Below are 25,517 nucleotides of genomic sequence, written 5' to 3'. Positions count from 1 at the left end.
GTCAGGAAGGTGGGGGGGTAAATCTTCTGGAGGGCCAGTGGTTAATTACAAATAGCTCAGATCTGATCGCAGAAGTGGAAATACAAGACAACTTGGGAACCAGTGATCACAGGATATTTACATTCAGCATAGGAAGAGGAGACACATGGGTAGTACAAGAACACTTAAAGCGGAGTTCCACCCAAAAGGGGAAGTTCCGCTTTAAAGATTGATCCCCCATTCCCCATTAAGGATTGGCACCTTTGGGGAGTGGGGGGGGGGGAATCGCCTAGGCGGTCAGAAATGGAAGTTGTCCTCCTACCCTCCCTCCCCGAAGTCTTGTGGGACACGTGACAGGTCCCAGAAGATGACGGGGCCATGCAGGAAGCGCAGCGCTACCCATGCATGCGCAGTGGGCACCCAGCTGTGAAGTCACAAGCTGTCACAGCCGGGTGCCCACACTGAAGATGCCAGTGCCTGGAATACAGGACAACCGTTGAAAAGGGCTGCGGCGGGGGCAACACGGAATCGTGGGACAGGTGAGTGGCTGCTTTTTAAAAGTCAGCAGCGACAGTTTTTGTAGCTGCTGACTTTTATTTTTTTACAGAGTGAGTGGAACTCCGCTTTAATTTCAAAAGAGCCAACATTTCTAAACTATGCTCAATACTACAAAATATTAAATGGGACCAAATCCTAGAAACATTGAACACGTAAGAAAAATGGGAGTACTTTAGGAACAAATTAAATAGAGATATCATCCACTATATTCCAATGGGTGAACATTAAACCTGGGTGGCTAAACTTTAATGTAAAAACACATTAAAGAGAAAAAAATGGCCTTTAAAAAATATAAGTAAATAAAAAATATATAAAATATAATATAAAAAAAAAAATATCTCAACCCCCCACCTCACCCCCTCAGTCTCTGCCCGAATCACACACCTACTGAGCGACATATCAGACTGGATGTCGCTCCACTTCCTTAAACTGAACCTCTCCAAAACCGAGTTTCTTGTCTTCCCCCCAGCCCGGACACCACCCCCCATTGACTTCTCCATCACATCCAACAATGCCACCATCTAACCCGCCCTGCAGGCCAGAGTACTTGGTGTCATTCTGGACTCCAACCTATCCTTCCAGCCCCAAGTCCAATCTTTAACAAACTCGTGCAGACTCCACCTCCGCAACATCGCCAAAATACGCACGTTCCTAACCCCAGAAACCACTAAACAGCTCATCCACTCCCTCATCATATCACGACTCGACTACTGCAACTCCCTCCTCACTGGCCTGCCTCGCCGCTGGCTATCCCCACTTCAGTCGATCCTGAATACGGCTGCCAGACTCATTCACCTTTCCAACCGCTCCATTTCCGCCACCCCCGTCTGCCAATCCCTCCACTGGCTTCCGATTGTGCAATGGATCAAATTCAAAATCCTAACACTGACGTACAAAGCTGTCCACCATACTGCCCCGAACTACATCACTGACCTAATATCCAAGTACCGCCCAGCACGCACACTCCGCTCCTCACAAGACCTCCTTCTCTCTAGTTCCCTGGTCTCCTCCTCCCATGCCCGCCTCCAGGACTTCTCCATGGTGTCACCCATCCTCTGGAACTCCCTGCCCCAACCCATCAGATTATCACCTACTCTCCTCTCCTTTAGGTGCACCCTGAAAACCCACCTCTTCAGGGAAGCCTACCCCACCCCCTGCTAACTTGCCGACCTCCTCCACTCTTCCTACCACTCCATCCCCCACAGCTATCTCCTCCTGTACCACTATCCCCTCCCTCCTAGATGGTAAGCTCGAAAGAGCAGGGCCCTCAATCCCCTCATGTTTTGCATTGTATTGGTATTGTTCTGTCACATGTTCTGTCCCCTTTGTAATGTACAGCGCTGAGCGAACTATTGGTGCTTTATAAATACTGTATAATAATAATAATAAGGCAGAGGGGTCATTTTCAGCATTCCAAGACTATAAGGAATGCAATAAGAAGTGTAAGAATGCAATCAGGACAGCAAAGATAGACCACAGGAAACACATAGCAGAGAAGAGTAAAAAAAACCTCCCAAAATTCTTTAACTATATTAATAGTAAAAAAGCGAGGTCAGAACATATTGGCTCCATAAAAGATGCTAAAGCGAAGTTAGTTTCAAATAACAAGGAGAAGGCAACTGTATTAAATCAATTCTCAGTTTTTACTAAGGAAATAGAGGGGTATAGTAATCATGGCCGTATCATTAGTAGCGCATTACAGAGTGTACTCTTTTGGCTTACAGAAGCCGGTGTCCGAAAAAGACTTGAAAAGCTTAACACAAATAAATCTCCAGTACCAGATGGCTTACACCCGAGAGTCCTCAAAGAACTCAGTCTAGTTATAGGCAGACTGATATTCCTAAATTTTAAGGACAGCATACTGACAGGAATGGTATCAGCTGATGTCCCTATAGGAAGAATTCCTCTTCCAATGACAACCATGAAATGTTGACTTTCCCAGCATTTTCACTGTGACATTTGTCACTAGAACAAATAAATAGGGTAACAGACAGGGACTTAGACAGCAATAAACACCTGACAGTGGTTTTAACGCTTCCACACTCTATCCTAAACAAAAAAAAGTGTTGCCTTTTGATACACTTTAAAGAGAAACTGTGGGACAGGTAAAAAAAATCACCCATTAGTACCTGCCCCTATACAAAACAATAACAGTTAATACAATTTTGAAAATCCTTACTTTTTAGGAGAAACGTTTAATTGAATTTTCATGACCTCATCTCTGTAATTCAAAAAATAACAGCATCTGCTCTGCCAAGGAGGAGGTGTAAGAGCAGGGATTACATCATATCATCTCCTTTCTCTCTCTCTGCAGTAAAGGGAAACTACAGTTCCCATCAACCACAAGAAATTGTAGTGAATGTGGGCGGGAACACTTGGCCTGTACATGTTGAATGTGTCTGAGGGTCTGAGAGTCCTGGTCTGCCCAGCACTGGAAGTGGGGCAGAATTACATCACTGCTTCCTGGAGAAAGAACTACAGAAGGGATGTGCCAAGACCAGTGGCTGGGAGAATAGGAGACATGGCAGACACCGGTCTTAAAAACAGGAAACCAAAGAGAATTAACGGTTTCATTTGAAAATGAATAGGCTGAACCAGAAGATGGATGCAAAAAATTCAGTGAAGGAAGGAAATCAGCAACAAGGACATGTAAGGAAGTTTTTGCCTGGAGTTCTGCTTAATTTGGGCAGTTAATAACATTAGGTACACAGCATATGTCCAAAAAAAGTCATCAAAGTAGCCTGGGTGTAGCCTGTATACTATGGTCCTTCTCCTCCATAAGCTGTTTCTTAATTCTGCCGATTAAAGTACATTTCTTTGAATTGCACATGAGATCAGCAATCTTACAGGTAAATACATTTTTTAAATTACAATATATTTCTATTTAACGCTTTTAAACTTTTCGTTAAACATAATCAACCCCAATTAAGACCTTAAAGTGGAGTTCCACCCCTCCACTGCCATATTTGGCAGCTTTTGGGGGGGGAGCGGGTACCTGGTTTTTAATGAACCCACTCCCATTTCAGGTTCAGTTCGCCGCAGCAAAGTGAGCCGGAAGTAATGCCCCCTCCTTACTCCTGCAGTCTCCTGGGAACCTTAACAGGTCCCAGAAGACTGCTGGACCAATCAGGATATGCAGCGCGACTCATGCATGCATAGTAGGCAACCAGCTGGGAAGCCACAAGCTGTCACAGCCTGGTGCCCACAGTTGAAATGCAGGCGCCATGGAGAGAAGGAGAGAAGGGATGGCGTGGGTGAGCACAGCGCTGGACCTTGGGACAGGTAAGTGTATGTTTATTAAAAGTCAGAAGCTACAAAAACTGAAGCTACTGACTTTTAATAAGCACAAAAATGGCTGAAACTCCACTTTACGTAAAGGAAATATTCAAAGGTACGGAGAATGGAGGAACAGAAAAAAATGGGGAAGAAGCCCTGGGAGAAAACCTTGTGTGTGTGGTATAGGTATAATGAGGCCAGTTGAAGGATGATTAGTCAAAACAATATTTATATATGAATACTCATATCTGTCAGGTTGCAAGATGTCTGGACAGGAACAAAGGTGGATGGACTCAATTCTTGTCTGGGTTCTTCCAGTGGGTCCCGCTGTGAAAGACAGTGAAACCTAGTGTACACAGTAATTGAGGAGATGAGCCCCAAAAATGGATGCTGAGGTGTGAAGAGGCACCCATAAAGGAGGAGAGTTATGAATGTGTCTTGGATGGTAAAGGACGGTTTTTGATCACAAGGTACACATATAACACAGTCAACAAGTTTTGTGGCTTATGCAGTCCACTTCAGCAGGAAGACTAAAATAACGAAGCCATTGGCTATTTGTAAACTAAAAACTGAACAGAAAAATCTTTTCATAAAAGTGTTGGTGTGATAAAACAGAGAAAAAAAAAAATAAAAAAATTCTGGAAATATTTTTACTAAACACCAGACATAGTGTTATTTTATCATAGTTACGGTTGTCTCGTAGCCTACATTATAGAGTATAGGAAAATAAAACGCTGTAATTTCTGCACAGCTGGATATTTTTTGTTAGATTGATTTTAACAGAGTGAAATCTTTTCTAATATTATAAAGAATAAAGAAGAGCTTGCAATTTATACTTGTAAGAAAAGATTAGAATAAATTGATGAATTGATGTTCTATTTAGCGCTAATCTAAGAGGTATTGGTGGTCCAGACCATGATCCTATATGAAGGTGCAGGTACTTCAATGCTACAAACACCATCAAGGCTCTAAGCATTATATAATCTGCACCATCAAAATATCCCATTCAAGGTCACTGTTGTGTTTATTATTAGATATATGCAGTAAGCATAGAAAACAAGGTATAGACAGTATAATTACCGTAAATCACTAAAGTCAACTGCACTTGAGAAGCACATTTGCTTATTTACTTAATTCAGTAAACTTTGTAAGAGGAAAAAAAGAGAAATAACAACTGTGGATTCCACTGTTTAACTTACCATGGGCTTGTCTACTTTCACGATTGTCTGCTCATTATGGGAAATTGTCTGCAGGGTGAATACATGTAATCACAGGCTAGTGTTATATACTGAACAGGATTTCTTATTCAGGTACCCATCCTACTAAACCAACACTATCTGCACCAGGCAAGTGTTTGTTTGGTACTCTTAGCTAAATATAATTTTGCAACGTACATTATGACAAGTAGATGAAGGTTTTGTGGTGCAGATTTTGCCTTTTGTCAATGGGATATGCTTTGCAAGTGAAAATATTGTTCCTTCCTTTAGCATATACATCAATCATAAGGATGAAGATGTCTTTGTCTTTTGTTTTTTTTCCCTGGACTTGTGGAGATTTACAGCAAAATTTGAAATAATTTTTGCAAAGAAAAAAATATATTATTATATTAAATTATCTCGTAGGCTGGGAGCACATGGGTGGTTTTTCATGCTACTAAAATCTTTAAATTTAAATGCAACATTTATGCAAAAAATCTATTTCTATGGAGTGAGGTACATGAGTAGCACATAGTAGTAGCAATTGACTACATATACTGTATCTGAAGCATTGTGTGATGATCAGTACTTCATTTACATGTTACTTGGGTACCTCACTCCATAGGGAGACGTTTGTTCCATATGTGTATTAATTGATCAATTGCTAACAATTTTAGTAGCCTGATTACATGTGCACTCAGCTATAGTGGACAACAGTCCGTGTATTTATTTTGAAAGTAGCAAAATGTAGGAATCTTCCCAAAGCTCTTCTATAGACTAAAAACTGCATAGATACTCTTATCCTACTTGTATGCAGGGTCATGAGAGCAGTAGTTTTGCTGTAGAGCAGGGGTGTCAAACTCAAATTCATCAGGGGCTGCTTCATCAGTGGTTGTCCTCAGTGGGCCAATTGTATCTGTAAGACTAAGTATTTACTTTATTGGAGCGCAGGGTTCAGGGGTGTGCTACATACAGAGTGCAGGGTTTAGGGGTGCGCTATGTACAGACTGCAGGGTTTGGAAATGCGCTATGTACAGAGTGCAGAGTTTAGGAGTACACTATGTGCAGAGTGCAGGGTTTAGAGGTGCACTACATACAGAATGCAGGGTTTACGGGGTGCGCTGTGTACAGAGTGCAGAGTTTAGGGATGTACTGTTTGCAGAGTGAAGGGTTCAGGGGTGCACTGTGTACAGAGTGTAGGGTCTAAGGGTGTGCTATGTACAGAGTGCAGGGTTTAGGAGTGCACTGTGTACTGTACATAGTGCAGGGTCTAGGGATGTGTTATGTACAGAGTGCAGGGTTTAGGGGTGTGCTGTGTGCAGAGTGCAGGGTTCGGAAGTGCGCTGTGTGCAGACTGCAGGGTTTAGGGGTGTGCTATGTACAGAGTGCAGGGTTTAAGGGTGCACTGTGTACAGAGTGCAGGATTCAGGGGTTGCTGTGTACAGATTGTAGGGTCTAGGGGTACACTATGTACAGAGGGCAGAATTTAGGGATGCACTATGCATAGTGTGCAACATCTTATTTTCACCCATCCTCCTGGGTTCTGAACTCTGCACCCACCACTCCCCCGCATCCCCCCACCTCTGCACACAAATTGCTTGACATCTCCACCACCCTAACCCCCCCTCCCCAAAGCTTCCTCCAATCTCTACTAAGCGGCTCCCTCCCTGTGTATTGGGCTGTACTACCTGTGTAGGCAGAGTGTACGGCCCCAGTACAACGGAATTCATTTCTGCCATCTTGTAGGGAGATTCTTCTGTTAGATCTGTACCTGCTGTGCCCCTCAGTGAGCACTGCCCTGAGCCTTCAGGGATCCAGGAGCTGCTGAGAACACAACTATCACAGAAGGTTTCTGTGTTTACAAGTGACATCGGTAAGAGTGGGAAAGAGCTGGGAGGTGGCAGCTGGCGTCCATTTGCGGGCCACACAACAATGCCTGGTTGGATGGATTTGGCCTGCGGGCCTTGTGTTTGCCACCTGTGCTGTAGAGGATTCATAGTCTGCACGGAAGAGAATTCCAGCCCAGCCAATTTCCTTTTCTATGGCAGATATCTGCCAGGGCTTGTGTACCCCAAATCATTGGTATTGGATGACAGCCATTTAACATCCATGCAGAGCTCATCAACTTGACAATTAAAGAGTAACTCCACTTTTGCTGATAAAAAACATTCCTCTCTGGGTGATCGATGTACATTGCATGGGTTTTAACAAACTTTTTTGCATATTCCTACCTTTTGTTATTCTGAAGTAGATGTTTGTTTATCTGTGTCCATGTGCAGAGTGAATCTGTATGGGAATGATTTCATACAGGGCTCTAAGGATGAAAGTGGCAAGATCTGCATCCCTTCAAATGGGATTGCCCTTTGGGAGTATCTCACTAAAAATGACATTTCTGTTGCAGGGGATGCCTGACTTCTGACTTGTATCTTAGTGCAAATTTCTGGGAAAATCAGTGAGCCAATCACACACGGAGGAAATTATATTTCTGGGGGGTGTTCTGTACATCCAGGTAAGCATATTGTGTTCTGTGCCTCCAGGTAAGCATATTGCATTGCATTTTACAAAAACATTACAGCGCTGCAGATTGAAAAAGGAAAGGTAATTTGTAATAACATTCAATTACAATGTGACTTGCATCGCAATTGTATACACTATATTATTTTTTTTTATTTGCTTTTTTTCAAACGAAAGTGGAGTTACCATTTAATCTAAAACAAATTTAACAGACCTTTTTAGGTACTTCCTTGTATGTCACAAATTCACAGAATTAATCCTAAAGTCAGTTCAAGGCTCTGAGGATTTCTAAAGGAGTGTAAGCTTTGCTGTAGATCTGCCCCAGCAGGAACCATGTGAGACCAAAGCAAAGAGACCGCTGCTTCCATGCAAAGGGTCACAGCTTTTGAACTCCCCCCTGCAGGTGATCTATAGAGATGAGCGAAGTATTCAAAAATTAGATTCGACTGATTCGGCGAATTCGTAGAAAAATTTCGATTCGAGTCGAATATATTCGCTGTGAATTTAACTTAAAAAAGGGTGTTTCTAGGCTTCAGAGAGACTTAATATTAGTGCTGAACACTGTACCTTTAATTTAAATGCCCTTGGAGTCTGCTGGGGAAGAGAAATAATACTGTCAGGCAGTATGACATGCAGATGAGTGCCGTCGATCTTAGAATCACCGCACACTTCACTCATTTGGGCAGTCACGGGGCCAAAACCAGAGTGTGGAGCCACAGTGTGGCGGTGGAGGCAGCAGCAATGGGAGGCCATACAGCACCCTATGACAAAAATGGAAACCACCAGCAGTGTGAGGAGACCTGAAAGTGGCACATGGCAGAGTGTGGCGATAGAGACAGCAGCAATGGGAGGCCGTACAGGGACCCATGACACACTCTGGACCTGGCAGCAGCATGAGGAGGCGGTACAGGGGCCCATGGCAGATTACGGGCCTGGCAGCAGCATGAGGAGTCGGTACGGGGGCCCATGGCAGATTACGGGCCTGGCAGCAGCAATGGGAGGCCGTACAGGGACCCATGACACAATCTGGACCTGGCAGCAGCATGGGGAGGCGGTACAGGGGCCCATGACAGATTACGGGCCTGGCAGCAGCATTTGGAGTCGGTACGGGGGCCCATGACACACTCTGGACCTGGCAGCAGCATGAGGAGGCGGTACAGGGGCGCATGACAGATTACGAGCCTGGCAGCAGCAACTTGGACAGGAGGACGTTCAGTTTCTGCACCGTCTGGTGCGTGCTCGCAAACTGTTGTCTCTTGGAAACGGATTCCAAGAAAGACTGCTGACGGAATCCGTGAAGAGGAGTAGCAGGAGAAGGAGCATCTGAACGAGCGGAATATGCCAACAAGCGACAACAGGGGCCCATGACAGATTACGGGCCTGGCAGCAGCATGAGGAGTCGGTACGGGGGCCCATGGCAGATTAGGGGCCTGGCAGCAGCTATGGGAGGCCCGTAATCTGCCAGCACCCTATGACAAAAAATGGAACCCACCAGCAGTGTGAGGAGACCTGAAAGTGGCACATGGCAGAGTGTGGCGATGGAGACAGCAGCAATGGGAGGCCGTACAGGGACCCATGACAGACTCTGGACCTGGCAGCAGCATGAGGAGGCGGTATAGGGGCCCATGGCAGATTAGGGGCCTGGCAGCAGCTATGGGAGGCCCGTAATCTGCCAGCACCCTATGACAAAAAATGGAATACACCAGCAGTGTGAGGATACCTGAAAGTGGCACATGGCAGAGTGTGGCGATGGAGACAGCAGCAATGGGAGGCCGTACAGGGACCCATGAGAGACTCTGGACTTGGCAGCAGCATGAGGAGGCGGTATAGGGGCCCATGGCAGATTAGGGGCCTGGCAGCAGCTATGGGAGGCCCGTAATCTGCCAGCACCCTATGACAAAAAATGGAACACACCAGCAGTGTGAGGAGACCTGAAAGTGGCACATGTTTGGGGCATGATTCATGGCGGATTTAGGCAGTTGTGTCAGGAACTGGTGGTTTGAAATCCAGACTAATCCACGCCTGATTCATTTTCACAAACGTCAGTCTCTCCACACTTTGGGTGGACAGTCGTGTCCTCCGCGGAGTTGCAATACCTCCTGCCGCACTAAACACGCGCTCCGATGCCACGCTACTGGCCGGGCATGACAGCCTTTCAAGGGCAAATTCAGCTAGTTGGGGCCAAAGGTCAAGTTTCGTTGCCCAGTAGTCAAGGGGATTGTCTACCTCGGTTGGCAGGGTGCTGTCCAAGTAGGCCTAAGCCTGTTGTTTGAGGTCCTGCTCCAGGTCCACCTGATGCTGCTGCTGCTGCGGCTGGTTAGTAGTTTCCTCACTGCGCTGGTGAAGAAAGCTACTCATCATCGACTGCAGACTGAGGCAGCCGCTGCTGGTGGAGCTGCCACTGCTCCTACCACCCCACCCCTCCCCTGCTGCCATGGCAGCGGAACGCGAGCGCACAGGGCCCACAGTGTCTGAGGATGGACGTTGGCGCAGACAGGCAGAGACCAGCTGACTACATAGGTGGTTTTTATAGTACGTTATTTTGGCCTCCCTCTCAGCAGGTGTGAAAAAGGCCACCATTTTTGAACGGTAGCGAGGGTCCAACAAGGTGGACAGCCAAAAGTCATCCCTCTGTCTGATGGTTATTATTCGGCTGTCGCTACGCAAGCAAGCGAGCATGCTATGGGCCATTTGTGCCAAGGAATGCGAGGGACTCCCTGCCTCCATCTCCACAGCATACTGCCACGGTGCGTCTGGGTCCTCTGTCTCCTCCTCCTCCTCCTCCTCTACCAGATGCTCCTGCTCCTCCACTCCTGTCCGCTGAGTGGAAAAACCACCCATTTCACTCAATAATTCCTGAGCACCAATGTCCTCCTCTACCTCCTCCTCTTCTTCCTGTCCTGCCCCCACAGGGGTCATGTGGCGTTGAGATCTGTGCGCCACGTCTACCGCACCCTGACCAGCCATTGTTAACAGCATTTGTTCCAGGACGTGCAACAGAGGAATGACGTCGTTCATCCCATAGTCCTGCCGACTCACGAATAGCGTGGCCTCCTCAAAGGGCCTGAGCAAGTGCAGGTGTCACGCATGAGCTGCCAATGGCTGACATCTAAGTTACACAGGGAGCACCTTTATCCGCTTTTAACATCAGGAAATCGGTGATGGCCTTTCGCTGTTCGTAAAGGCGGTCTAACATATGTAGGGTTGAATTCCACCTTGTTGCAACGTCACAGCATGAGGAGTCGGTACGGGGGCCCATGGCAGATTACGTGCCTGGCAGCAGCAATGGGAGGCCCGTAATCTGCCAACACCCTATGTCAAAAAATTCTACACACCAGCAGTGTGTGAGGAGACCTGAAAGTGGCACATGGCAGAGTGTGGCGATGGAGACAGCAGCAATGGGAGGCCGTACAGGGACCCATGACAGACTCTGGACCTGGCAGCAGCATGAGGAGGCGGTATATAGGGGCCCATGGCAGATTAGGGGCCTGGCAGCAGCAATGGGAGGCCCGTAATCTGCCAGCACCCTATGTCAAAAAATTCTACACACCAGCAGTGTGTGAGGAGACCTGAAAGTGGCACATGGCAGAGTGTGGCGATGGAGACAGCAGCAATGGGAGGCCGTACAGGGACCCATGACAGACTCTGGACCTGGCAGCAGCATGAGGAGGCGATATATAGGGGCCCATGGCAGATTAGGGGCCTGGCAGAAGCAATGGGAGGCCCGTAATCTGCCAGCACCCTATGTCAAAAAATTCTACACACCAGCAGTGTGTGAGGAGACCTGAAAGTGGCACATGGCAGAGTGTGGCGATGGAGACAGCAGCAATGGGAGGCCGTACAGGGACCCATGACAGACTCTGGACCTGGCAGCAGCATGAGGAAGCGGTATATAGGGGCCTATGGCAGATTAGGGGCCTGGCAGCAGCTATAGGAGGCCCATAATCTGCCAGCACCCTATGTCAAAAAATTCAACACACCAGCAGTGTGAGGAGACCTGAAAGTGGCACATGGCATGAGACACTGTGGACCTGGCAGCAGCATGAGGAGGCGGTATATAGGGGCCCATGGCAGATTAGGGGCCTGGCAGCAGCTATGGGAGGCCCATAATCTGCCAGCACCCTATGTCAAAAAATTCTACACACCAGCAGTGTGTGAGGAGACCTGAAAGTGGCACATGGCAGAGTGTGGCGATGGAGACAGCAGCAATGGGAGGCCGTACAGGGACCCATGACAGACTCTGGACCTGGCAGCAGCATGAGGAGGCGGTATATAGGGGCCCATGGCAGATTAGGGGCCTGGCAGCAGCAATGGGAGGCCCGTAATCTGCCAGCACCCTATGTCAAAAAATTCTACACACCAGCAGTGTGTGAGGAGACCTGAAAGTGGCACATGGCAGAGTGTGGCGATGGAGACAGCAGCAATGGGAGGCCGTACAGGGACCCATGACAGACTCTGGACCTGGCAGCAGCATGAGGAAGCGGTATATAGGGGCCTATGGCAGATTAGGGGCCTGGCAGCAGCTATAGGAGGCCCATAATCTGCCAGCACCCTATGTCAAAAAATTCAACACACCAGCAGTGTGAGGAGACCTGAAAGTGGCACATGGCATGAGACACTGTGGACCTGGCAGCAGCATGAGGAGGCGGTATATAGGGGCCCATGGCAGATTAGGGGCCTGGCAGCAGCTATGGGAGGCCCATAATCTGCCAGCACCCTATGTCAAAAAATTCTACACACCAGCAGTGTGTGAGGAGACCTGAAAGTGGCACATGGCAGAGTGTGGCGATGGAGACAGCAGCAATGGGAGGCCGTACAGGGACCCATGACAGACTCTGGACCTGGCAGCAGCATGAGGAGGCGGTATATAGGGGCCCATGGCAGATTAGGGGCCTGGCAGCAGCAATGGGAGGCCCGTAATCTGCCAGCACCCTATGTCAAAAAATTCTACACACCAGCAGTGTGTGAGGAGACCTGAAAGTGGCACATGGCAGAGTGTGGCGATGGAGACAGCAGCAATGGGAGGCCGTACAGGGACCCATGACAGACTCTGGACCTGGCAGCAGCATGAGGAAGCGGTATATAGGGGCCTATGGCAGATTAGGGGCCTGGCAGCAGCTATAGGAGGCCCATAATCTGCCAGCACCCTATGTCAAAAAATTCAACACACCAGCAGTGTGAGGAGACCTGAAAGTGGCACATGGCATGAGACACTGTGGACCTGGCAGCAGCATGAGGAGGCGGTATATAGGGGCCCATGGCAGATTAGGGGCCTGGCAGCAGCTATGGGAGGCCCATAATCTGCCAGCACCCTATGTCAAAAAATTCTACACACCAGCAGTGTGTGAGGAGACCTGAAAGTGGCACATGGCAGAGTGTGGCGATGGAGACAGCAGCAATGGGAGGCCGTACAGGGACCCATGACAGACTCTGGACCTGGCAGCAGCATGAGGAGGCGGTATATAGGGGCCCATGGCAGATTAGGGGCCTGGCAGCAGCAATGGGAGGCCCGTAATCTGCCAGCACCCTATGTCAAAAAAATTCTACACACCAGCAGTGTGTGAGGAGACCTGAAAGTGGCACATGGCAGAGTGTGGCGATGGAGACAGCAGCAATGGGAGGCCGTACAGGGACCCATGACAGACTCTGGACCTGGCAGCAGCATGAGGAGGCGGTATATAGGGGCCCATGGCAGATTAGGGGCCTGGCAGCAGCAATGGGAGGCCCGTAATCTGCCAGCACCCTATGTCAAAAAATTCTACACACCAGCAGTGTGTGAGGAGACCTGAAAGTGGCACATGGCAGAGTGTGGCGATGGAGACAGCAGCAATGGGAGGCCGTACAGGGACCCATGACAGACTCTGGACCTGGCAGCAGCATGAGGAAGCGGTATATAGGGGCCTATGGCAGATTAGGGGCCTGGCAGCAGCTATAGGAGGCCCATAATCTGCCAGCACCCTATGTCAAAAAATTCAACACACCAGCAGTGTGAGGAGACCTGAAAGTGGCACATGGCATGAGACACTGTGGACCTGGCAGCAGCATGAGGAGGCGGTATATAGGGGCCCATGGCAGATTAGGGGCCTGGCAGCAGCAATGGGAGGCCCGTAATCTGCCAGCACCCTATGTCAAAAAATTCTACACACCAGCAGTGTGTGAGGAGACCTGAAAGTGGCACATGGCAGAGTGTGGCGATGGAGACAGCAGCAATGGGAGGCCGTACAGGGACCCATGACAGACTCTGGACCTGGCAGCAGCATGAGGAGGCGGTATATAGGGGCCCATGGCAGATTAGGGGCCTGGCAGCAGCAATGGGAGGCCCGTAATCTGCCAGCACCCTATGTCAAAAAATTCTACACACCAGCAGTGTGTGAGGAGACCTGAAAGTGGCACATGGCAGAGTGTGGCGATGGAGACAGCAGCAATGGGAGGCCGTACAGGGACCCATGACAGACTCTGGACCTGGCAGCAGCATGAGGAAGCGGTATATAGGGGCCTATGGCAGATTAGGGGCCTGGCAGCAGCTATAGGAGGCCCATAATCTGCCAGCACCCTATGTCAAAAAATTGTACACACCAGCAGTGTGTGAGGAGACCTGAAAGTGGCACATGGCAGAGTGTGGCGATGGAGACAGCAGCAATGGGAGGCCGTACAGGGACCCATGACAGACTCTGGACCTGGCAGCAGCATGAGGAAGCGGTATATAGGGGCCTATGGCAGATTAGGGGCCTGGCAGCAGCTATAGGAGGCCCATAATCTGCCAGCACCCTATGTCAAAAAATTCAACACACCAGCAGTGTGAGGAGACCTGAAAGTGGCACATGGCATGAGACACTGTGGACCTGGCAGCAGCATGAGGAGGCGGTATATAGGGGCCCATGGCAGATTAGGGGCCTGGCAGCAGCTATGGGAGGCCCATAATCTGCCAGCACCCTATGTCAAAAAATTCTACACACCAGCAGTGTGTGAGGAGACCTGAAAGTGGCACATGGCAGAGTGTGGCGATGGAGACAGCAGCAATGGGAGGCCGTACAGGGACCCATGACAGACTCTGGACCTGGCAGCAGCATGAGGAGGCGGTATATAGGGGCCCATGGCAGATTAGGGGCCTGGCAGCAGCAATGGGAGGCCCGTAATCTGCCAGCACCCTATGTCAAAAAATTCTACACACCAGCAGTGTGTGAGGAGACCTGAAAGTGGCACATGGCAGAGTGTGGCGATGGAGACAGCAGCAATGGGAGGCCGTACAGGGACCCATGACAGACTCTGGACCTGGCAGCAGCATGAGGAGGCGGTATATAGGGGCCCATGGCAGATTAGGGGCTTGGCAGCAGCAATGGGAGGCCCGTAATCTGCCAACACCCTATGTCAAAAAATTCTACACACCAGCAGTGTGTGAGGAGACCTGAAAGTGGCACATGGCAGAGTGTGGCGATGGAGACAGCAGCAATGGGAGGCCGTACAGGGACCCATGACAGACTCTGGACCTGGCAGCAGCATGAGGAGGCGGTATATAGGGGCCCATGGCAGATTAGGGGCCTGGCAGCAGCAATGGGAGGCCCGTAATCTGCCAACACCCTATGTCAAAAAATTCTACACACCAGCAGTGTGTGAGGAGACCTGAAAGTGGCACATGGCAGAGTGTGGCGATGGAGACAGCAGCAATGGGAGGCCGTACAGGGACCCATGACAGACTCTGGACCTGGCAGCAGCATGAGGAGGCGGTATATAGGGGCCCATGGCAGATTAGGGGCCTGGCAGCAGCAATGGGAGGCCCGTAATCTGCCAGCACCCTATGTCAAAAAATTCTACACACCAGCAGTGTGTGAGGAGACCTGAAAGTGGCAGATGGCAGAGTGTGGCGATGGAGACAGCAGCAATGGGAGGCCGTACAGGGACCCATGACAGACTCTGGACCTGGCAGCAGCATGAGGAAGCGGTATATAGGGGCCTATGGCAGATTAGGGGCCTGGCAGCAGCTATAGGAGGCCCATAATCTGCCAGCACCCTATGTCAAAAAATTCAACACACCAGCAGTGTGAGGAGACCTGAAAGTGGCACATGGCATGAGACACTGTGGACCTGGCAGCAGCATGAGGAGGCGGTATATAGGGGCCCATGGCAGATTAGGGGCCTGGCAGCAGCTATGGGAGGCCCATAATCTGCCAGCACCCTATGTCAAAAAATTCTACACACCAGCAGTGTGTGAGGAGACCTGAAAGTGGCACATGGCAGAGTGTGGCGATGGAGACAGCAGCAATGGGAGGCCGTACAGGGACCCATGACAGACTCTGGACCTGGCAGCAGCATGAGGAGGCGGTATATAGGGGCCCATGGCAGATTAGGGGCCTGGCAGCAGCAATGGGAGGCCCGTAATCTGCCAGCACCCTATGTCAAAAAATTCTACACACCAGCAGTGTGTGAGGAGACCTGAAAGTGGCACATGGCAGAGTGTGGCGATGGAGACAGCAGCAATGGGAGGCCATACAGGGACCCATGACAGACTCTGGACCTGGCAGCAGCATGAGGAGGCGGTATATAGGGGCCTATGGCAGATTAGGGGCCTGGCAGCAGCTATGGGAGGCCCGTAATCTGCCAGCACCCTATGTCAAAAAACTGAACACACCAGCAGTGTGTGAGGAGACCTGAAAGTGGCACATGGCAGAGTGTGGCGATGGAGACAGCAGCAATGGGAGGTCTCCCATTGTCCCAACATGGCCCAAATAGTCCCAACATGGGCCCCCTGGCCACGCTTGACTTTCTGGCCACATAGTCGACATACGGCTACGTTTACTTCCTCGGGCGGCTTGACGAAAAATTGCCACACCGCCGAGTAGGAAACTTTGCCCCCGATACTCCTCACTGGCTGACTGCTGCTTCCTCCGTGCACACCGGCACCACTACTGGCCGTGGTGGTAGGCTGCAGTGGAGCTGGTGCTCTACTCCGTGGCCGTTTGGCTCCACTGACACTGCTTCCACTGACACTGCTGCGACCCTGCTGCTGTCTCCTGGGCAACCCACCGACTGTTTCGCTCACTGCCAAGCTGCCACCCTCTTCTCCTGATGATGCGGAAGAAATTGCCTGATGACGACGAGGCTGCCAAGTGCGATCAACCTCCTCATCATCAAGTAGGGTCTCCGCCTCACTACTAGCCCCCTCGGCTGCGTCTGGGTCAGGAGACAGACCTGTCTCTAGACCGGCTACCGGGCCACTCTCCTCGCCACTACTTCTTCGCCTAGCTGCTGAAAAGGCGGATGTCTCCCCCCGTTCCTGACCGCCCTCTGTTAGCTCTTCCTCACTGTACAGTGGGGCTGAGCCCACAGCATGCGATACTTCGCTTGGTGAGGGAACACCAAAGGACAGGGACAGGTAGAGGACACGTGATTTCAGTGGGCTAGGTCCCGGGCCATGCCAACTAACGGTTGTGTCTGACGTACCCACCGACCGTTGGCTGTAGGTGTCAGAGGTGACCTGGGAAGAGGAAGACGACCGAGCCAACCAATCGACGACGGCAGGGTTGTCGGTGGAGACACGACCGCTGGATGACACCGGGAGCACTGGCCTCTGGCTGCGAATAGTGCTGCCTCGACCCCTTCCTCTGCTGCCACGTCTGCTCGCTCCTAAAACATTGCCTCCTCTGCCACTCCTCTGCATGTTGTCTGACATACTCTTTAATTAAACGATTATGTGTCCCTGAGTAACAATTCTGTGTCCCTGAGTAACAATTCTGTGTCTGTGCGAGTAACAATTCTGTGGCCCTAAGTAACAGTTCTGTGGCCCTCAGTAACAATTCTGTGTCCCTGATTAACGTTTCTGTGGCCCCAAGTAACAGTTCTGTGGCCCTCAGTAACAATTCTGTGTCTGTGCGAGTAACAATTCTGTGTCTGTGCGAGTAACAATTCTGTGGCCCTAAGTAAAGTTTCTGTGGCCCTAAGTAACAATTCTCTGGCACTCAGTAACAATTCTGTCTGTCCCTGAGTAACAATTCTCTGGCACTCAGTAACAATTCTGTCTGTCCCTGAGTAAAAATTCTGTGGCCCTAAGTAAAGTTTCTGGGGCCCTGAGTAACAATTATCTGGCACTCAGTAACAATTCTGTCTGTCCCTGAGTAACAATTCTCTGGCACTCAGTAACAATTCTGTCTGTCCCTGAGTAAAAATTCTGTGGCCCTAAGTAAAGTTTCTGTGGCCCTGAGTAACAATTCTCTGGCACTCCGTAACAATTCTGTCTGTCCCTGAGTAACAATTCTCTGGCACTCAGTAACAATTCTGTCTGTCCCTGAGTAAAAATTCTGTGGCCCTAATTAAAGTTTCTGTGGCCCTAAGTAACAATTCTCTGGCACTCAGTAACAATTCTGTCTGTCCCTGAGTAACAATTCTCTGGCACTCCGTAACAATTCTGTCTGTCCCTGAGTAACAATTCTCTGGCACTCAGTAACAATTCTGTCTGTCCCTGAGTAAAAATTCTGTGGCCCTAATTAAAGTTTCTGTGGCCCTAAGTAACAATTCTCTGGCACTCAGTAACAATTCTGTCTGTCCCTGAGTAACAATTCTCTGGCACTCCGTAACAATTCTGTCTGTCCCTGAGTAACAATTCTCTGGCACTCAGTAACAATTCTGTCTGTCCCTGAGTAAAAATTCTGTGGCCCTAAGTAAAGTTTCTGTGGCCCTGAGTAACAATTCTCTGGCACTCCGTAACAATTCTGTCTGTCCCTGAGTAACAATTCTCTGGCACTCAGTAACAATTCTGTCTGTCCCTGAGTAAAAATTCTGTGGCCCTAATTAAAGTTTCTGTGGCCCTAAGTAACAATTCTCTGGCACTCAGTAACAATTCTGTCTGTCCCTGAGTAACAATTCTCTGGCACTCGGTAACAATTCTGTCTGTCCCTGAGTAACAATTCTCTGGCACTCAGTAACAATTCTGTCTGTCCCTGAGTAAAAATTCTGTGGCCCTAATTAAAGTTTCTGTTGCCCTAAGTAACAATTCTCTGGCACTCAGTAACAATTCTGTCTGTCCCTGAGTAACAATTCTCTGGCACTCCGTAACAATTCTGTCTGTCCCTGAGTAACAATTCTCTGGCACTCAGTAACAATTCTGTCTGTCCCTGAGTAAAAATTCTGTGGCCCTAAGTAAAGTTTCTGTGGCCCTGAGTAACAATTCTCTGGCACTCCGTAACAATTCTGTCTGTCCCTGAGTAACAATTCTCTGGCACTCAGTAACAATTCTGTCTGTCCCTGAGTAAAAATTCTGTGGCCCTAAGTAAAGTTTCTGTGGCCCTGAGTAACAATTCTCTGGCACTCCGTAACAATTCTGTCTGTCCCTGAGTAACAATTCTCTGGCACTCAGTAACAATTCTGTCTGTCCCTGAGTAAAAATTCTGTGGCCCTAATTAAAGTTTCTGTGGCCCTAAGTAACAATTCTCTGGCACTCAGTAACAATTCTGTCTGTCCCTGAGTAACAATTCTCTGGCACTCCGTAACAATTCTGTCTGTCCCTGAGTAACAATTCTCTGGCACTCAGTAACAATTCTGTCTGTCCCTGAGTAAAAATTCTGTGGCCCTAAGTAAAGTTTCTGTGGCCCTGAGTAACAATTCTCTGGCACTCCGTAACAATTCTGTCTGTCCCTGAGTATGAATTCTGTGGCCCTAACTAGCGTTTCTTTGTCCCTAAGTAACAGTTCTGTGGCCCTGAGTAACAATTCTGTGTCTGTGCGAGTAACAATTCTGTGGCCCTAAGTAACAGTTCTGTGGCCCTCAGTAACAGTTCTGTGTCTGTGCGAGTAACAATTCTGTGTCTGTGCGAGTAACAATTCTGTGGCCCTAAGTAACAGTTCTGTGGCCTTCAGTAACAATTCTGTGTCTGTGCGAGTAACAATTCTGTGTCTGTGCGAGTAACAATTCTGTGGCCCTAAGTAAAGTTTCTGTGGCCCTAAGTAACAATTCTCTGGCACTCAGTAACAATTCTGTCTGTCCCTGAGTAACAATTCTCTGGCACTCAGTAACAATTCTGTCTGTCCCTGAGTAAAAATTCTGTGGCCCTAAGTAAAGTTTCTGGGGCCCTGAGTAACAATTCTCTGGCACTCAGTAACAATTCTGTCTGTCCCTGAGTAACAATTCTCTGGCACTCAGTAACAATTCTGTCTGTCCCTGAGTAAAAATTCTGTGGCCCTAAGTAAAGTTTCTGTGGCCCTAAGTAACAATTCTCTGGCACTCAGTAACAATTCTGTCTGTCCCTGAGTAACAATTCTCTGGCACTCAGTAACAATTCTGTCTGTCCCTGAGTAAAAATTCTGTGGCCCTAATTAAAGTTTCTGTGGCCCTAAGTAACAATTCTCTGGCACTCAGTAACAATTCTGTCTGTCCCTGAGTAACAATTCTCTGACACTCCGTAACAATTCTGTCTGTCCCTGAGTAACAATTCTCTGGCACTCAGTAACAATTCTGTCTGTCCCTGAGTAAAAATTCTGTGGCCCTAAGTAAAGTTTCTGTGGCCCTGAGTAACAATTCTCTGGCACTCCGTAACAATTCTGTCTGTCCCTGAGTATGAATTCCGTGGCCCTAACTAGCGTTTCTTTGTCCCTAAGTAAAGTTTCTGTGGCCCTCAGTAACAGTTCTGTGTCTGTGCGAGTAACAATTCTGTGTCTGTGCGAGTAACAATTCTGTGGCCCTAAGTAAAGTTTCTGTGGCCCTAAGTAACAATTCTCTGGCACTCCGTAACAATTCTGTCTGTCCCTGAGTAACAATTCTCTGGCACTCAGTAACAATTCTGTCTGTCCCTGAGTAAAAATTCTGTGGCCCTAAGTAAAGTTTCTGTGGCCCTGAGTAACAATTCTCTGGCACTCCGTAACAATTCTGTCTGTCCCTGAGTAACAATTCTCTGGCACTCAGTAACAATTCTGTCTGTCCCTGAGTAAAAATTCTGTGGCCCTAAGTAAAGTTTCTGTGGCCCAGAGTAACAATTCTCTGGCACTCCGTAACAATTCTGTCTGTCCCTGAGTATGAATTCTGTGGCCCTAACTAGCGTTTCTTTGTCCCTAAGTAACAGTTCTGTGGCCCTGAGTAACAATTCTGTGTCTGTGCGAGTAACAATTCTGTGGCCCTAAGTAACAGTTCTGTGGCCCTCAGTAACAGTTCTGTGTCTGTGCGAGTAACAATTCTGTGTCTGTGCGAGTAACAATTCTGTGGCCCTAAGTAACAGTTCTGTGGCCTTCAGTAACAATTCTGTGTCTGTGCGAGTAACAATTCTGTGTCTGTGCGAGTAACAATTCTGTGGCCCTAAGTAAAGTTTCTGTGGCCCTAAGTAACAATTCTCTGGCACTCAGTAACAATTCTGTCTGTCCCTGAGTAACAATTCTCTGGCACTCAGTAACAATTCTGTCTGTCCCTGAGTAAAAATTCTGTGGCCCTAAGTAAAGTTTCTGTGGCCCTAAGTAACAATTCTCTGGCACTCAGTAACAATTCTGTCTGTCCCTGAGTAACAATTCTCTGGCACTCAGTAACAATTCTGTCTGTCCCTGAGTAAAAATTCTGTGGCCCTAAGTAAAGTTTCTGGGGCCCTAAGTAACAATTCTCTGGCACTCAGTAACAATTCTGTCTGTCCCTGAGTAACAATTCTCTGGCACTCAGTAACAATTCTGTCTGTCCCTGAGTAAAAATTCTGTGGCCCTAATTAAAGTTTCTGTGGCCCTAAGTAACAATTCTCTGGCACTCAGTAACAATTCTGTCTGTCCCTGAGTAACAATTCTCTGGCACTCAGTAACAATTCTGTCTGTCCCTGAGTAACAATTCTGTGGCCCTAATAACGTTTCTGTGGCCCTAAGTAACAATTCTCTGGCACTGAGTAACAATTCTGTCTGTCCCTGATTATGAATTCTGTGGCCCTAACTAGCGTTTCTTTGTCCCTAAATAACGATTCTGTGGCCCTCATTAACAAGTCTGTGTCCCTGAGTAATGGTTCTCTGTCCCTAAGTAACTTTTCTCTGTCCCCAATTATCGTTTCTGTGGCCCTAACTCTGTCCCTGTCCCTAGTACAGAGCGGTCTGCCTCTGTTCAATAACTGCAGGCAAATGAAGAATTCCAAAATGGCCGCTATTTATAGCTCGACCATTACACAGTGCTGGCTGGCTGGCTGCTGATTGGCTGATGCGATCACATGTAGTTGAGGAATGCATTATGGGTCAGCGCGCCTTGTCTGCGCGCCTTCCCAGACATCCCCGCTCCGTCGCCGCACATGTCGCCGCCATTTTCTGAAAAATTTCGATTCGCGCGTCCGAATTAGGCTATTTTTCGGATTCGGCACGAATCGAAATTTTTCCGATATTCGACTCGAATTCCACTTCGGATACTTCGATTCGCTCATCTCTAGTGATCTACAGAGTAAAACAAAGTAAATCCTTGCAAGATTAGGATTTTCAGTATTTATTTCCTTTCCTTTTTTCCTTCTGAACATGCCTTCTTCCAGTCTCTCCAGAAACCTCATGCCATGTTGGTCTGGCATCATTAATGTTCAGCATTTACGTCTTGAATAGAGATGAGCGAAGTATTCAAAAATTCGATTCGGCTGATTCGGCGAATTCGAGGATTAAATTAGATTCGATGCGAATATATTCGCTGCGAATTTAACTTATAAAAAGGGTTTCTAGGCTTCAGAGAGCCTTTATATTAGTGCAGAACACTGTACCTTTAATTTAAATGCCCTTGGAGTCTGCTGGGGAAGAGAAATAATACTGTCAGTCAGTATGACATGCAGATGAGTGCCGTCGATCTTAGAATCACCGCACACTTCACTCATTTGGGCAGTCACGGGGCCAAAACCAGAGTGTGGAGCCACAGTGTGGCGGTGGAGGCAGCAGCAATGGGAGGCCATACAGCACCGTATGACAAAAATGGAACCCACCAGCAGTGTGAGGAGACCTGAAAGTGGCACATGGCAGAGTGTGGCGATGGAGACAGCAGCAATGGGAGGCCGTACAGGGACCCATGAGACACTCTGGACCTGGCAGCAGCATGAGGAGGCGGTACGGGGGCCCATGGCAGATTACGGGCCTGGCAGCAGCAATGGGAGGCCCGTAATCTGCCAGCACCCTATGACAAAATGGAACCCACCAGCAGTGTGAGGAGACCTGAAAGTGGCACATGGCAGAGTGTGGCGATGGAGACAGCAGCAATGGGAGGCCGTACAGGGACCCATGAGACACTCTGGACCTGGCAGCAGCATGAGGAGGCGGTACGGGGGCCCATGGCAGATTACGGGCCTGGCAGCAGCAATGGGAGGCCCGTAATCTGCCAGCACCCTATGACAAAATGGAACCCACCAGCAGTGTGAGGAGACCTGAAAGTGGCACATGGCAGAGTGTGGCGATGGAGACAGCAGCAATGGGAGGCCGTACAGGGACCCATGACACACTCTGGACCTGGCAGCAGCATGAGGAGGCGGTACGGGGGCCCATGGCAGATTACGGGCCTGGCAGCAGCAATGGGAGGCCCGTAATCTGCCAGCACCCTATGACAAAACGGAACCCACCAGCAGTGTGAGGAGACCTGAAAGTGGCACATGGCAGAGTGTGGCGATGGAGACAGCAGCAATGGGAGGCCGTACAGGGACCCATGAGACACTCTGGACCTGGCAGCAGCATGAGGAGGCGGTACGGGGGCCCATGGCAGATTACGGGCCTGGCAGCAGCAATGGGAGGCCCGTAATCTGCCAGCACCCTATGACAAAATGGAACCCACCAGCAGTGTGAGGAGACCTGAAAGTGGCACATGGCAGAGTGTGGCGATGGAGACAGCAGCAATGGGAGGCCGTACAGGGACCCATGACACACTCTGGACCTGGCAGCAGCATGAGGAGGCGGTACGGGGGCCCATGGCAGATTACGGGCCTGGCAGCAGCAATGGGAGGCCCGTAATCTGCCAGCACCCTATGACAAAATGGAACCCACCAGCAGTGTGAGGAGACCTGAAAGTGGCACATGGCAGAGTGTGGCGATGGAGACAGCAGCAATGGGAGGCCGTACAGGGACCCATGAGACACTCTGGACCTGGCAGCAGCATGAGGAGGCGGTACGGGGGCCCATGGCAGATTACGGGCCTGGCAGCAGCAATGGGAGGCCCGTAATCTGCCAGCACCCTATGACAAAATGGAACCCACCAGCAGTGTGAGGAGACCTGAAAGTGGCACATGGCAGAGTGTGGCGATGGAGACAGCAGCAATGGGAGGCCGTACAGGGACCCATGACACACTCTGGACCTGGCAGCAGCATGAGGAGGCGGTACGGGGGCCCATGGCAGATTACGGGCCTGGCAGCAGCAATGGGAGGCCCGTAATCTGCCAGCACCCTATGACAAAATGGAACCCACCAACAGTGTAAGGAGACCTGAAAGTGGCACATGGCAGAGTCTGGCGATGAAGTCAGCAGCAATGGGAGGCCGTACAGGGACCCATGACACACTCTGGACCTGGCAGCAGCAAGAGGAGGCGGTACAGGGGCCCATGGCTGAGTGGCGAAGCGTAAGCAGCTTAAATTGAAGGCCATACAGAGGCCTATGTTAAAAATAATAACATGTTTGGGGCATGATTCATGGCGGATTTAGTCAGTTGTGTCAGGAACTGGTGGTTTGAAATCCAGACTAATCCACGCCTGATTCATTTTCACAAACGTGAGTCTCTCCACACTTTGGGTGGACAGTCGTGTCCTCCGCGGAGTTACAATACCTCCTGCCGCACTAAACACGCGCTCCGATGCCACGCTACTGGCCGGGCATGACAGCCTTTCAAGGGCAAATTCAGCTAGTTGGGGCCAAAGGTCAAGTTTCGTTGCCCAGTAGTCAAGGGGATTGTCTACCTCGGTTGGCAGGGTGCTGTCCAAGTAGGCCCGAGCCTGTTGTTTGAGGTCCTGCTCCAGGTCCACCTGATGCTGCTGCTGCTGCGGCTGGTTAGTAGTTTCCTCACTGCGCTGGTGAAGAAAGCTACTCATCATCGACTGCAGACTGAGGCAGCTGCTGCTGGTGGAGCTGCCACTGCTCCTACCACCCCACCCCTCCCCTGCTGCCATGGCAGCGGAACGCGAGTGCACAGGGCCCACAGTGTCTGAGGATGGACGTTGGCGCAGAAAGGCAGAGACCAACTGACTACATAGGTGGTTTTTATAGTACGTTATTTTGGCCTCCCTCTCAGCAGGTGTGAAAAAGGCCACCATTTTTGAACGGTAGCGAGGGTCCAACAAGGTGGACAGCCAAAAGTCATCCCTCTGTCTGATGGTTATTATTCGGCTGTCGCTACGCAAGCAACCGAGCATGCTATGGGCCATTTGTGCCAAGGAATGCGAGGGACTCCCTGCCTCCATCTCCACAGCATACTGCCACGGTGCGTCTGGGTCCTCTGTCTCCTCCTCTACCAGATGCTCCTGCTCCTACACTCCTGTCCGCTGAGTGGAAAAACCACCCATTTCACTCAATAATTCCTGAGCACCAATGTCCTCCTCTACCTCCTCCTCTTCTTCCTGTCCTGCCCCCACAGGGGTCATGTGGCGTTGAGATCTGTGCGCCACGTCTACCGCACCCTGACCAGCCATTGTTAACAGCATTTGTTCCAGGACGTGCAACAGAGGAATGACGTCGTTCATCCCATAGTCCTGCCGACTCACGAATAGCGTGGCCTCCTCAAAGGGCCTGAGCAAGCGGCAGGTGTCACGCATGAGCTGCCAATGGCTGACATCTAAGTTACACAGGGGAGTACCTTTATCCGCTTGTAACATCAGGAAATCGGTGATGGCCTTTCGCTGTTCGTAAAGGCGGTTAACATATGTAGGGTTGAATTCCACCTTGTTGCAACGTCACAGCATGAGGAGTCGGTACGGGGGCCCATGGCAGATTACGGGCCTGGCAGCAGCAATGGGAGGCCCGTAATCTGCCAGCACCCTATGACAAAATGGAACCCACCAACAGTGTAAGGAGACCTGAAAGTGGCACATGGCAGAGTCTGGCGATGAAGTC

The sequence above is a fragment of the Staurois parvus genome, unplaced genomic scaffold, assembly GCF_062004578.1.
Source record: "Staurois parvus isolate SC_StPar_1 unplaced genomic scaffold, SC_StPar_1.0 ptg000043l, whole genome shotgun sequence".
Lineage (NCBI taxonomy): Eukaryota > Metazoa > Chordata > Amphibia > Anura > Ranidae > Staurois > Staurois parvus.
Note: the sequence above shows the minus strand (reverse complement) of the source record.